The sequence below is a fragment of the Pezoporus occidentalis genome, unplaced genomic scaffold (genome assembly GCF_034315485.1).
Source record: "Pezoporus occidentalis ecotype Australia unplaced genomic scaffold, CSIRO_AGI_Poc_V1 ctg1196, whole genome shotgun sequence".
Classification (NCBI taxonomy): domain Eukaryota; kingdom Metazoa; phylum Chordata; class Aves; order Psittaciformes; family Psittacidae; genus Pezoporus; species Pezoporus occidentalis.
In genome coordinates, this window is record NW_026912990.1 from 1 (window position 1) to 11530 (window position 11530).

The following is an 11530-nucleotide window of genomic DNA, read 5'->3' on the forward strand; positions in this document are numbered from 1 at the left end:
TATAGGGGGTATGGGGGGGTATAGGGGTGTGGGGGGTATGGGGGGTGTGGGGGGTGTGGGGGGGATGGGGGTGTGGGGGGGTGGGGGGGTGTGGGAGGTATGGGGGGTGTAGGGGGTATGGGGGGTGTGGGGGGGATGGGGGGGATGGGGGGTATGGGGGTGTGGGCGTGGGGGTGTGGGGGTGGGGGGGATGGGGGTATGGGGGGAGGGGGGGTATAGGGGTATGGGGGTGGGGGGGATGGGGATGGGGGGGTGGGGGGGAAATGGGGGTGTGGGGGGGATGGGGGGGGGTGGGGGGGGGGGATGGGGGGTATGGGGGGGGGGGGTGTGGGGGTATGGGGGTTATGGGGGGTGGGGGGGGATGGGGGCATGGGGGGGTGTGGGGGGGTATGGGCAATGGGTGTGGGGGGGATGGGGACAATGGGGGGTATATGGGGGGGTGTATAGGGGGTATGGGGGTATGGGGGTGTGGGGGGGATGGGGGGGATGGGGGGTGTGGGGGTGTGGGGGGTATGGGGGGTGTGGGTGGTGTGGGGAGTGTGGGGGGTGTGGGGGGGGAAGGGGGTATGGGGGATGTGGGGGTGTGGGGGGGATGGGGGGTATAGGGGTGTGGGGGGTGTGGGGGGTGTGGGGGGTTATGGGGGGTGTGGGGGGTATGGGGGTATGGGGGTATGGGGGGTGTGGGGGGTGTGGGGTTATTATGGGGGGGGGGGGGATGGGGGTGTGGGGGGGGGGGTGATGGGGGTATGGGGGGATGGGGGGTATATGTATGGGGGTGTGGGGGGTATGGGGGTTGTGGGGGGTGGGGGGATGGGGGGTGTGGGGGGGATGGGGGTATGGGGGGGGGGGGATGGGGGGTGTGGGGGGTATGGGGGGGATGGGGGGGATGGGGGGTGGGGGGTGTGGGGGATGGGGGATGGGGAATGGGGGGGTGTGGGGGATGGGGGGGGGGGGGGTGTGGGGGTATGGGGGTATAGGGGGGATGGGGGTTATATGGTGTATGGGGGGTGTGGGGAGAGGGAGGATGGGGTGGGGGGTGGGGGGGGGGGGTAGGGGGTGGGGGTGGGGGCATGGGGGGATGGGGGGTGGGGGGGGGTGGGGGGTATGGGGGGGGATTGGGGGGGGGGGGGGGGGTGTGGGGGGAGGAGATGGGGGGGTGGGGGATGGGGGGATTATGGATATGGGGGTGGGGGTCATGGGGGTGTGGGGGGGGGATGGGGATGGGGGGGGGGGGGGGATATGGGGTTATGGGGGGATATGGGGGGGGTGGGGGGTGTATGGGGGGTGGGAGGGGGAGATGGGGAGAGGGGGGGTGTGTGGGGGGTGTGGGGGTATGGGGGTGTGGGGGGGTGTGGGGGATGGGGGGTATGGGGGGTGTGGGGGGGCATGGGGGGTGTGGGGGGGATGGGGGTGTGGGGGGGGGGGGATGGGGGGAGGGGGGGATTGGGGGGGTGGGGGGTGGGGGGGATGGGGGGGGGGGGGGGGGGGGGGGATGGGGGGGAAATGGGGGGATGGGGGTGCGGCGATTGGGGGATGGGGGGGATTGGGGGATGGGGGGTGGGGGGTGGGGGATGGGGGGATGGGGGGTGTGGGGGATATGGGGGACATGTGGGGTGATGGGGGGTGGGGGATGGGGGGGGTGATGGGGGGGGATCTCACATTGGGGGATGGGGGGGTATGGGGGTGGGGGGGATGGGGGATGGGGCATGGGAGATGGGGGATGGGATATTGGGGGATGGGGGATGGGGGATGGGGGATGGGGGATGTGTCACATGTATGGTGTACACATGTGTGTTATCTCACATGGGGGATGTGCACACACATGTGTGTTATCTCACATGGGGGGTGTGGGGTATGTGGGGGCATGGGGTGTTATCTCACATGTAACATGGGGGGTGTGGGGGCACACACAGGTGTTATCTCACATGTAACATGTACGTGCACACGTGTGTTCTCATGTAACACGTATGTGCACGCACACGTGTGTTATCTCACATGTAACACGTGCACGCACACGTGTGTTATCTCACATGTAACACGTATGTGCACGCACACGTGTGTTATCTCACATGTAACACGTATGTGCACGCACACGTGTGTTATCTCACATGTAACACGTGCACGCACACGTGTGTTCTCACATGTAACACGTGCATGCACACGTGTGTTATCTCACATGTAACACGTGCATGCACACATGTGTTATCTCATGTGTAACGTGTGTACACGCACACATGTTATATCACATGTAACGTATGTGCACGCACACGTGTGTTATCTCACATGTAACACGTATGTGCACACACACGTGTGTTATCTCACATGTAACACGTATGTGCACGCACACGTGTGTTATCTCACATGTAACACGTGCACGCACACGTGTGTTATCTCACATGTAACACGTATGTGCACGCACACGTGGGAATATAGCCTGGATACGTGTGTTATCTAGCGGGATACAGCATAGGGGATGTGAAGGTGATGGGAGAGCGCGGCGCATGGATGAGGGCATAAGAGATATGGAATACATAAAATAGGGGATAGGGGAGACAAGGATACGGGATGTGGGATATGGGATATATGGGATGTGAGATGTGGGATATATGGGATATGGGATGTGGGATATGGGATATATGGGATATGGGATGTGGGATATGGGATGTGGGATATGGGATATATGGGATATGGGATGTGGGATATGGGATGTGGGATATGGGATGTGGGATATGGGATATATGGGATATGGGATGTGGGATGTGGGATATGGGATATGGGATATGGGATGTGGGATATGGGATGTGGGATATGGGATATATGGGATGTGGGATATATGGGATACAGGATATGGGATGTAGGATACGGGATATAGGATATGAGATACGGGATATATGGGATATATGGGATAAGGGATATGGGATGTAGGATATGGGATGTGGGATATGGGATGTGGGATATGGGGTATGGGATGTGAGATATACGGGATATATGGGATGTGGGATATGGGATGTGGGATACAGGATATATGGGGTATGGGATACAGGATATATGGGATATATGGGATATATGGGTTATATGGGCTATGGGATGTGGGGTACAGGATGTGGGTCCCCGCTCCCACCAGCGCCCCCCAACTGACCGCGCGCACGAAGGAGGTCACGTGGGAGCCCGCGGGGTCCTCGCCGGGTCCCGGCGCCCGCCTGGGGATGCGCACGCGGTACAGCCCGTCCCTGGCGGCCACCTCCTGCGAGCAGCGGGACCCCCTCACCCCATGGCCGCTATGGGGCCAGCCCCATAACCAACATCACCCCTATGGGTCACCCCATAACCAACATCACCCCTATGGGGCACCCCATAACCATCATCACCACTATGGGGCACCCCATAACCATCATCACCCCTATGGGTCACCCCATAACCAACATCACCCCTATGGGTCAGCCCATAACCAACATCACCCCTATGGGGCACCCCATAACCAACATCACCCCTATGGGGCACCCCATAACCAACATCACCCCTATGGGGCACCCCATAACCAACATCACCCCTATGGGTCACCCCATAACCACCATCACCCCTATGGGTCACCCCATAACCAACATCACCCCTATGGGGCACCCCATAACCACGTCACCCCTATGGGGCACCCCACAACCACATCACCCTTAGCATCACCCCCTATGGGGCACCCCATAACCACGTCACCCCAAAAGCATCACCCCCTATGGGGCACCCCATAACCACGTCACCCCAAAAGCATCACCCCCTATGGGGCACCCCATAACCAACATCACCCCTATGGGTCAGCCCATAACCAACATCACCCCTATGGGTCACCCCATAACCACCATCACCCCTATGGGGCACCCCATAACCAACATCACCCCTATGGGGCACCCCATAACCAACGTCACCCCTATGGGGCACCCCATAACCATCATCACCCCTATGGGGCACCCCATAACCAACATCACCCCTATGGGGCACCCCATAACCAACATCACCCCTATGGGGCACCCCATAACCAACATCACCCCTATGGGGCACCCCATAACCATCATCACCCCTATGGGGCAGCCCATAACCAACATCACCCCTATGGGTCACCCCATAACCAACATCACCCCTATGGGGCACCCCATAACCAACATCACCCCTATGGGGCACCCCATAACCACCATCACCCCTATGGGGCACCCCATAACCAACATCACCCCTATGGGGCACCCCATAACCAACATCACCCCTATGGGGCGCCCCCATCACCCCCTATGGGGTTACCCCCATCACCCCTATGGGGCGCCCCCTTCACCCCTATGGGGTTACCCCCATCACCCCCTATGGGGCGCCCCCATCACCCCTATGGGGTTACCCCCTTCACTCCCTATGGGGTTACCCCCTTCACTCCCTATGGGGTTACCCCCATCACCCCTATGGGGTTACCCCCTTCACCCCCTATGGGGCGCCCCCATCACCCCTATGGGGTTACCCCCATTACCCCCTATGGGGCGGCCCCATCACCCCTATGGGGTTACCCCCTTCACCCCTATGGGGTTACCCCCTTCACCCCCTATGGGGCGCCCCCATCACCCCTATGGGGTTACCCCCTTCACCCCCTATGGGGTTACCCCCATCACCCCTATGGGGCGCCCCACATACCCCTATGGGGTTACCCCCATCACCCCCTATGGGGCGCCCCCATCACCCCTATGGGGTTACCCCCATCACCCCCTATGGGGTTACCCCCATCACCCCTATGGGGTTACCCCCATCACCCCCTATGGGTTACCCCCATCACCCCTATGGGGCGCCCCCATCACCCCTATGGGGTTACCCCCATCACCCCTATGGGGCGCCCCCATCACCCCTATGGGGTTACCCCCTTCACCCCCTATGGGGTTACCCCCTTCACCCCCTATGGGGCGCCCCCATCACCCCTATGGGGTTACCCCCATCACCCCTATGGGCGCCCCCCATCACCCCTATGGGGTTACCCCCTTCACCCCCTATGGGGTTACCCCCTTCACCCCCTATGGGGCGCCCCCATCACCCCTATGGGGTTACCCCCATCACCCCTATGGGGCGCCCCCATCACCCCTATGGGGTTACCCCCATCACCCCTATGGGGTTACCCCATCACCCCTATGGGGCGCCCCCATCACCCCTATGGGGTTACCCCATCACCCCTATGGGGTTACCCCCATCACCCCTATGGGGCGCCCCCATCACCCCTATGGGGTTACCCCATCACCCCTATGGGGTTACCCCCATCACCCCCTATGGGGCGCCCCCATCACCCCTATGGGGTTACCCCCTTCACCCCCTATGGGGCGCCCCCATCACCCCTATGGGGTTACCCCCATCACCCCTATGGGGTTACTCCCTATGGGGTTACCCCCATCACCCCTATGGGGTTACCCCATCACCCCTATGGGGCGCCCCCATCACCCCTATGGGGTTACCCCCACCACCCCTATGGGGTTACCCCCTTCACCCCCTATGGGGCGCCCCCATCACCCCTATGGGGTTACCCCCATCACCCCTATGGGGCGCCCCCATCACCCCTATGGGGTTACCCCCATCACCCCTATGGGGAGCCCCCATCACCCCTATGGGGTTACCCCCATCACCCCCTATGGGGTTACCCCCATCACCCCCTATGGGGCGCCCCCATCACCCCTATGGGGTTACCCCCATCACCCCTATGGGGCGCCCCCATCACCCCTATGGGGTTACCCCCTTCACCCCCTATGGGGTTACCCCCATCACCCCTATGGGGCGCCCCCATCACCCCTATGGGGTTACCCCCATCACCCCTATGGGGCGCCCCCATCACCCCTATGGGGTTACCCCCATCACCCCCTATGGGGCGCCCCCATCACCCCCATGGGGTTACCCCCATCACCCCTATGGGGTTACCCCCTTCACCCCCTATGGGGTTACCCCCTTTACCCCCTATGGGTTACCCCCATCACCCCTATGGGGTTACCCCCTTCACCCCCTATGGGGCGCCCCACATACCCCTATGGGGTTACCCCCATCACCCCTATGGGGCGCCCCCATCACCCCTATGGGGTTACCCCCTTCACCCCCTATGGGGTGGCCCCATCACCCCTATGGGGTTACCCCCATCACCCCTATGGGGTTACCCCATCACCCCTATGGGGTTACCCCATCACCCCTATGGGGCGCCCCACATACCCGCAGTTGGTTGCGCTCCTCCTCCGTGAGCTGCTTCTGCGCCAGGCTCAGCCCCAGCTCGGGCCCGGGGGTCCAGGTCAGGGTCCCCCGGCGGCGGAAGCGGGGGGCATCGTCTGCAAGGGGGGCAATGGGGCAATGGGGGGGTAATGGGGGTAATGGGGGCAATGGGGGCAATGGGGGGTAATGGGGACAATGGGATTATGGGGACAATGGGGTAATGGGGGCAATGGGGACAATGGGGCAATGGGGGGCAATGGGGTAATGGGGGTAATGGGGGGACAATGGGGGCAATGGAAGGGACAATGGGGGTAATGCGGACAATGGGGGCAATGGGGGTAATGGGGATAATGGGGGGACAATGGGGATAATGGGGGCAAAATAGGGGCAATATAGGCACAATGGGGGCACAATGGGGGTACAATGTGGATAATGCGGTGACAATGGGGGCAATGGGAGTAATGGGGGCACAACAGGGGACAATGAGGCAATGGGGGGACAATGGGGGGCAATGGGGACAATGGGGGCATAATGGGGGTAATAGGGACACAATGGGGGTAATGGGGGCAATGGGGGTAATGGGGGCACAATGGGGGCAATGGGGGTACAATGGGGGCAATGGGGGTAATAGGGAAACAATGGGGATAATGGGGGCACAGGGGGGGACAATGGGGACAATGGGGATAAGGGGGGCACAATGGGGATAATGAGGGGACAATGGGGGCAAGGGGGCCACAATGGGGGCACAATGGGGATAATGGCAATGGGGGGACAATGGGGGGACAATGGGGGTAATGGGGAAACAATGGGGATAATGGGGGCACAATGGGGATAATGGGGATAATGGGGGTAATGGGGGCACAATGGGGGGACAATGGGGGTACAATGGGGATAATGGGGGGCAATGGGGGTAATGGGGGGACAATGGGGGTACAATGGGGATAATGGGGGTAATGGGGGCACAATGGGGAGAATAGAGACAATGGGGACAATGGGGGTACAATGGGGATAATGGGGGTAATGGGGGCACAATGGGGGCAATGGGGGTACAATGGGGATAATGGGGGCAATGGGGGTAATGGGGGCACAATGGGGATAATGGGGGTAATGGGGGCACAATGGGGGGACAATGGGGATAATGGGGGCAATGGGGGCACAATGGGGGGACAATGGGGATAATGGGGGCAATGGGGAGACAATGGGGGCACAATGGGGATAATGGGGGTAATGGGGGCACAATGGGGGGACAATGGGGATAAAGGGGGTAATGGGGGCACAATGGGGGCACAATGGGGATAATGGGGGTAATGGGGGCACAATGGGGGGACAATGGGGATAAAGGGGGTAATGGGGGCACAATGGGGGGACAATGGGGATAATGGGGGCAATGGGGGCACAATGGGGGGACAATGGGGATAATGGGGGTAATGGGGGCACAATGGGGGCACAATGGGGATAATGGGGGTAATGGGGGCACAATGGGGGGACAATGGGGATAAAGGGGATAAAGGGGGTAATGGGGGCACAATGGGGGGACAATGGGGATAATGGGGGCAATGGGGGCACAATGGGGATAATGGGGGCAATGGGGGCAATGGGGACACAATGGGGACACAATGGGGGCACAATGGGGATAATGGGTGCACAATGGGCACAATGGGTGCACAATGGGGGCAATGGGGACACAATGGGGGCAATGGGGACACAATGGGGACACAATGGAGGCAATGGGGAGACAATGGGGGCACAATGGGGGGACACTGGGGCCAATGGGGGAACAGTGGGGGCAATGGGGGCACAATGGGGGCAATGGGGGCACAATGGGGACACAATGGGGGCAATGGGGGCACAATGGGGGCAATGGGGAGACAATGGGGGCAATGGGGAGACAATGGGGGCACAATGGGGCCAATGGGAAGACAATGGGGACACAATGGGGGCACAATGGGGGAACAATAGGACCAATGGGGGTACAATGGGGCCAATGGGGGTTCAGTGGGGGCAATGGGGACACAATGGGGAGACAATGGGGCCAATGGGAAGACAATGGGGACACAATGGGGGCACAATGGGGGCACAATGGGGACACAATGGGGACACAATGGGGGCACAATGGGGGCACAATGGAGGCAATGGGGGCAATGGGGTAATTGAGGCAATGGGGGCAATGGGGGCAATGGGGGGCAATGGGGTAATGGGGGCAATGGGGGGAGAATGGGGGGATAATGGGGGGACAATGGGGGCAATGGGGGCAATGGGGACAATGGGGGCAATGGGGGGACAATGGGGGTACAGTGGGGGCAATGAGAGCACAATGGGGGCAATGGGGGCACAATGGGGGCAATGGGGCACAATGGGAAGACAATGGGGACACAATGGGGGCACAATGGGGGAACAATAGGACCAATGGGGGTACAATGGGGCCAATGGGGGTACAGTGGGGGCAATGGGGGCACAATGGGGGCCAATGGGGGGCCAATGGGTGCACAATGGGGAGACAATGGAGGCAATGGGGAGACAATGGGCGCACAATGGGGGGGCCAATGGGACCCCCCCATATTGGGGTGTGGGTTAAACCTTACCCGGCTCAAAGGAGTGCTCCAGGGGCAGGGAGCAGGGCTCGGTGTCCGAGGGCTGCCACGGAGGGGAGGGGCATGGGGGACAGCCTCATTAATATGCATGAGCTACCCCCTCATTAATATGCATGACAGAAGCAGAGCTCATGGGGCACCGTTATTAACGAGCTAATAATCACTAATGGGTGTCCATCGTTAATAGTAATGAGATTAATCACACACACACACACACCCGACTGTTCCATCATTAATATTAATATTAATGACTGTGCCCTTATTAATATTAATGAGATTAACCCCACCCACCCCCCCGACTGTCCCCTCATTAATATTCATGAGAGTAAACACACACACACCCGACTGTTCCATCATTAATATTAATGAGATTAATCAGGCCCCTCCTCTAAGCAGGCCGTCACCTCATTAATATTAATGAATTGACCAGACACCACACACACCACCTCCATTAATATTAATGAGATTAATCAGGCCCCTCCTCTAAGCAGGGTGTCAACTCATTAATATTAATGAATTGATCAGACACCCCGCCATTAATACTAATGAGATTAATCAGGCCTCTCCTCTAAGTAGGCCATCAACTCATTAATATTAATGAATTGATCACACACACACACACACACACACCCCCCATTAATATTAATGAGATTAATCAGGCCCCTCCTCTAAGTGGGCTGTCCCCTCATTAATATTAATGACTTGATCAGACACCGCCTCATTAATATTCATGATTAAGCTACTACATCTATTAATAACAAGCGTTAATGTACGTTTTCCTGTGCCTCATTAATATACACAATTAAACAGCTTCGCTCATTAATATTAATAAGGTTTAATATTCTTATTAATATTAATGCAACGAGTATAACCCATTGAATCATTAATATTAATGACCTTCGGCGCACACTGTCAACATTAATGAGACCAAATCACGTGAGGCCCCTCCTAATTAGCATACATATCTTCATGAATATTAATGAGGTTCGACTTCATTAATATTAATGAGGTAATCAGTTCTTCGCTGGTACTAACGAACTCAGCGCTCATTTACCCTGCCATTAACCCTAATTACTCCCCCCACTCCCCTCATTAATATTAATGAGCCCCCCCCCGCTCCCCTCACGCGGCGGCCCACGTGACCGCGCGCCCCCTCCATGAATATTAACCCTCCCCACCCCCCCAAAAGCCTCCCCACCCCCCCAAACCCCGCCCCCCCAAACCCCGCCCCCTTTTCATGCATATTCATGAGCTCACCCTCAACCCGGCCCCCCCCCGGCCGCCTCCAGCGGCCACCAGCAACCACAGCGCCGCCGCCGCCGCCATCTTGGCCGCCATCTTGGCCGCGCGGGGCACGCCGGGAAGGAGGGAGGGGGGGGCGTGGCTAAAACGGGGTTGTGGGGGCGTGGCTCAAAAAGGGGGGGCGTGGTTAAAAGGGTGCGTGGTTAAAACGGGGTTGTGGGGGGCGTGGTTAAAGGGGGGCGTGGTTAAAGGGGGCGTGGTTAAAGGGGGGCGTGGCTAAAACGGGGCTGTGGCTCCGGGGAGAGCTCAGAAGGGGGGGCGTGGCTAAAATGGGGCCGTGGTTTAAAGGGGGCGTGGCTAAAGCAGGGCTGTGGGGGCGTGGCTCAAAAGGGGCGGGGTTGAAAGGGGGCGTGGCTAAAACAGGCTTGCGGGGTTGTGGCTCCGTGGGTGGGCTCAAAAAAAAGGGGGCGTGGCTAAAAGGGGGCGTGGGCTCAGAAGGGGGCGTGGTTTAAATGGGCGTGGCTAAACCAGGGCTGTGGGGGCGTGGCTCTGGTGTGGGCTCAAAAGGGGGGTGTGGATTTAAAAGGGGGCGTGGTTTAAACGGGCCTGTGGGGGCGTGGTTAAAAGGGGGCGTGGTTTTAAACGGGGCCGTGGTGGGCGTGACCTCGGGAGGGACTCAAAGGGGGGCGTGGCTAAAAGGGGGCGTGGTTTAAACAGGGCTGTGGGGGCCTGGCTCCGTGGGTGGGCTCAAAAGGGGGGGGGGGGGGGCGTGGTTAAAGGGGGCGTGGTTAAAACGGGGTGGTGGGGGCGTGGTTAAAGGGGGGCGTGGCTAAAACAGGGCGGTGGGGGCGTGCTCAAAAGGGGGCGTGGTCGAAAGGGGGCGTGGCTAAATCAGTGCTGTGGGGATGTGGCTCCGTGGGTGGGCTCAAAAGAGGGGGCGTGGCTAAAAAGGGGGCGTGGTTAAAACAGGGCTGTGGGGGCGTGGCTCTGGTGTGGGCTCAAAAGGGGGGGTGGTTTAAAAATGGGGCGTGGTTTAAACGGGGCTGTGGGGGCGTGGTTAAAAGGGGGCGTGGTTTAAACGGGGCCGTGGTGGGCGTGACCTCGGGGATGGACTAAAAGGGGGGCGTGGCTAAAAGGGGGCGTGGCTAAAACAGGGCTATGGGGGCCTGGCTCCGGGGTGGGCTCAAGGGGGCGTGGTTTAAAGGGGTCGTGGTTTAAACGGGGCTGTGTGGGCGTGGCTCAGGGTGGGCTCAAGGGGGGCGTGGTTTAAAGGGGGCGTGGTTTAAAAGGGGGCTGTGGGGGCGTGGCTCAGGGTGGGCTCAAGGGGGGGCGTGGTTAAAAGGGGGGCGTGGTTTAAACGGGGCTGTGGGGGCGTGGCTCCGGGGTGGGCTCAAGGGGGGCGTGGTTTAAAGGGGGCGTGGTTTAAACGGGGCTGTGTAGGCGTGGCTCCGTGGTGGGCTCAAGGGGGCGTGGTTTAACAGGGGGCGTGGTTTAAA

General features: G+C 59.8%; 1 long non-coding RNA gene across 1 annotated transcript; it reads right to left on the reverse strand.

Moving 5' to 3' along the window:
* Positions 1–3126: 3126 nt before the first annotated feature.
* Positions 3127–8844, reverse strand: LOC134156883 (uncharacterized). Its single transcript, XR_009962103.1, has 3 exons — positions 8784–8844; positions 6205–6317; positions 3127–3244 (listed from the first exon to the last, which is right to left on the reverse strand). It is a non-coding gene; the product is annotated as an uncharacterized LOC134156883 (long non-coding RNA).
* Positions 8845–11530: the final 2686 nt, after the last annotated feature.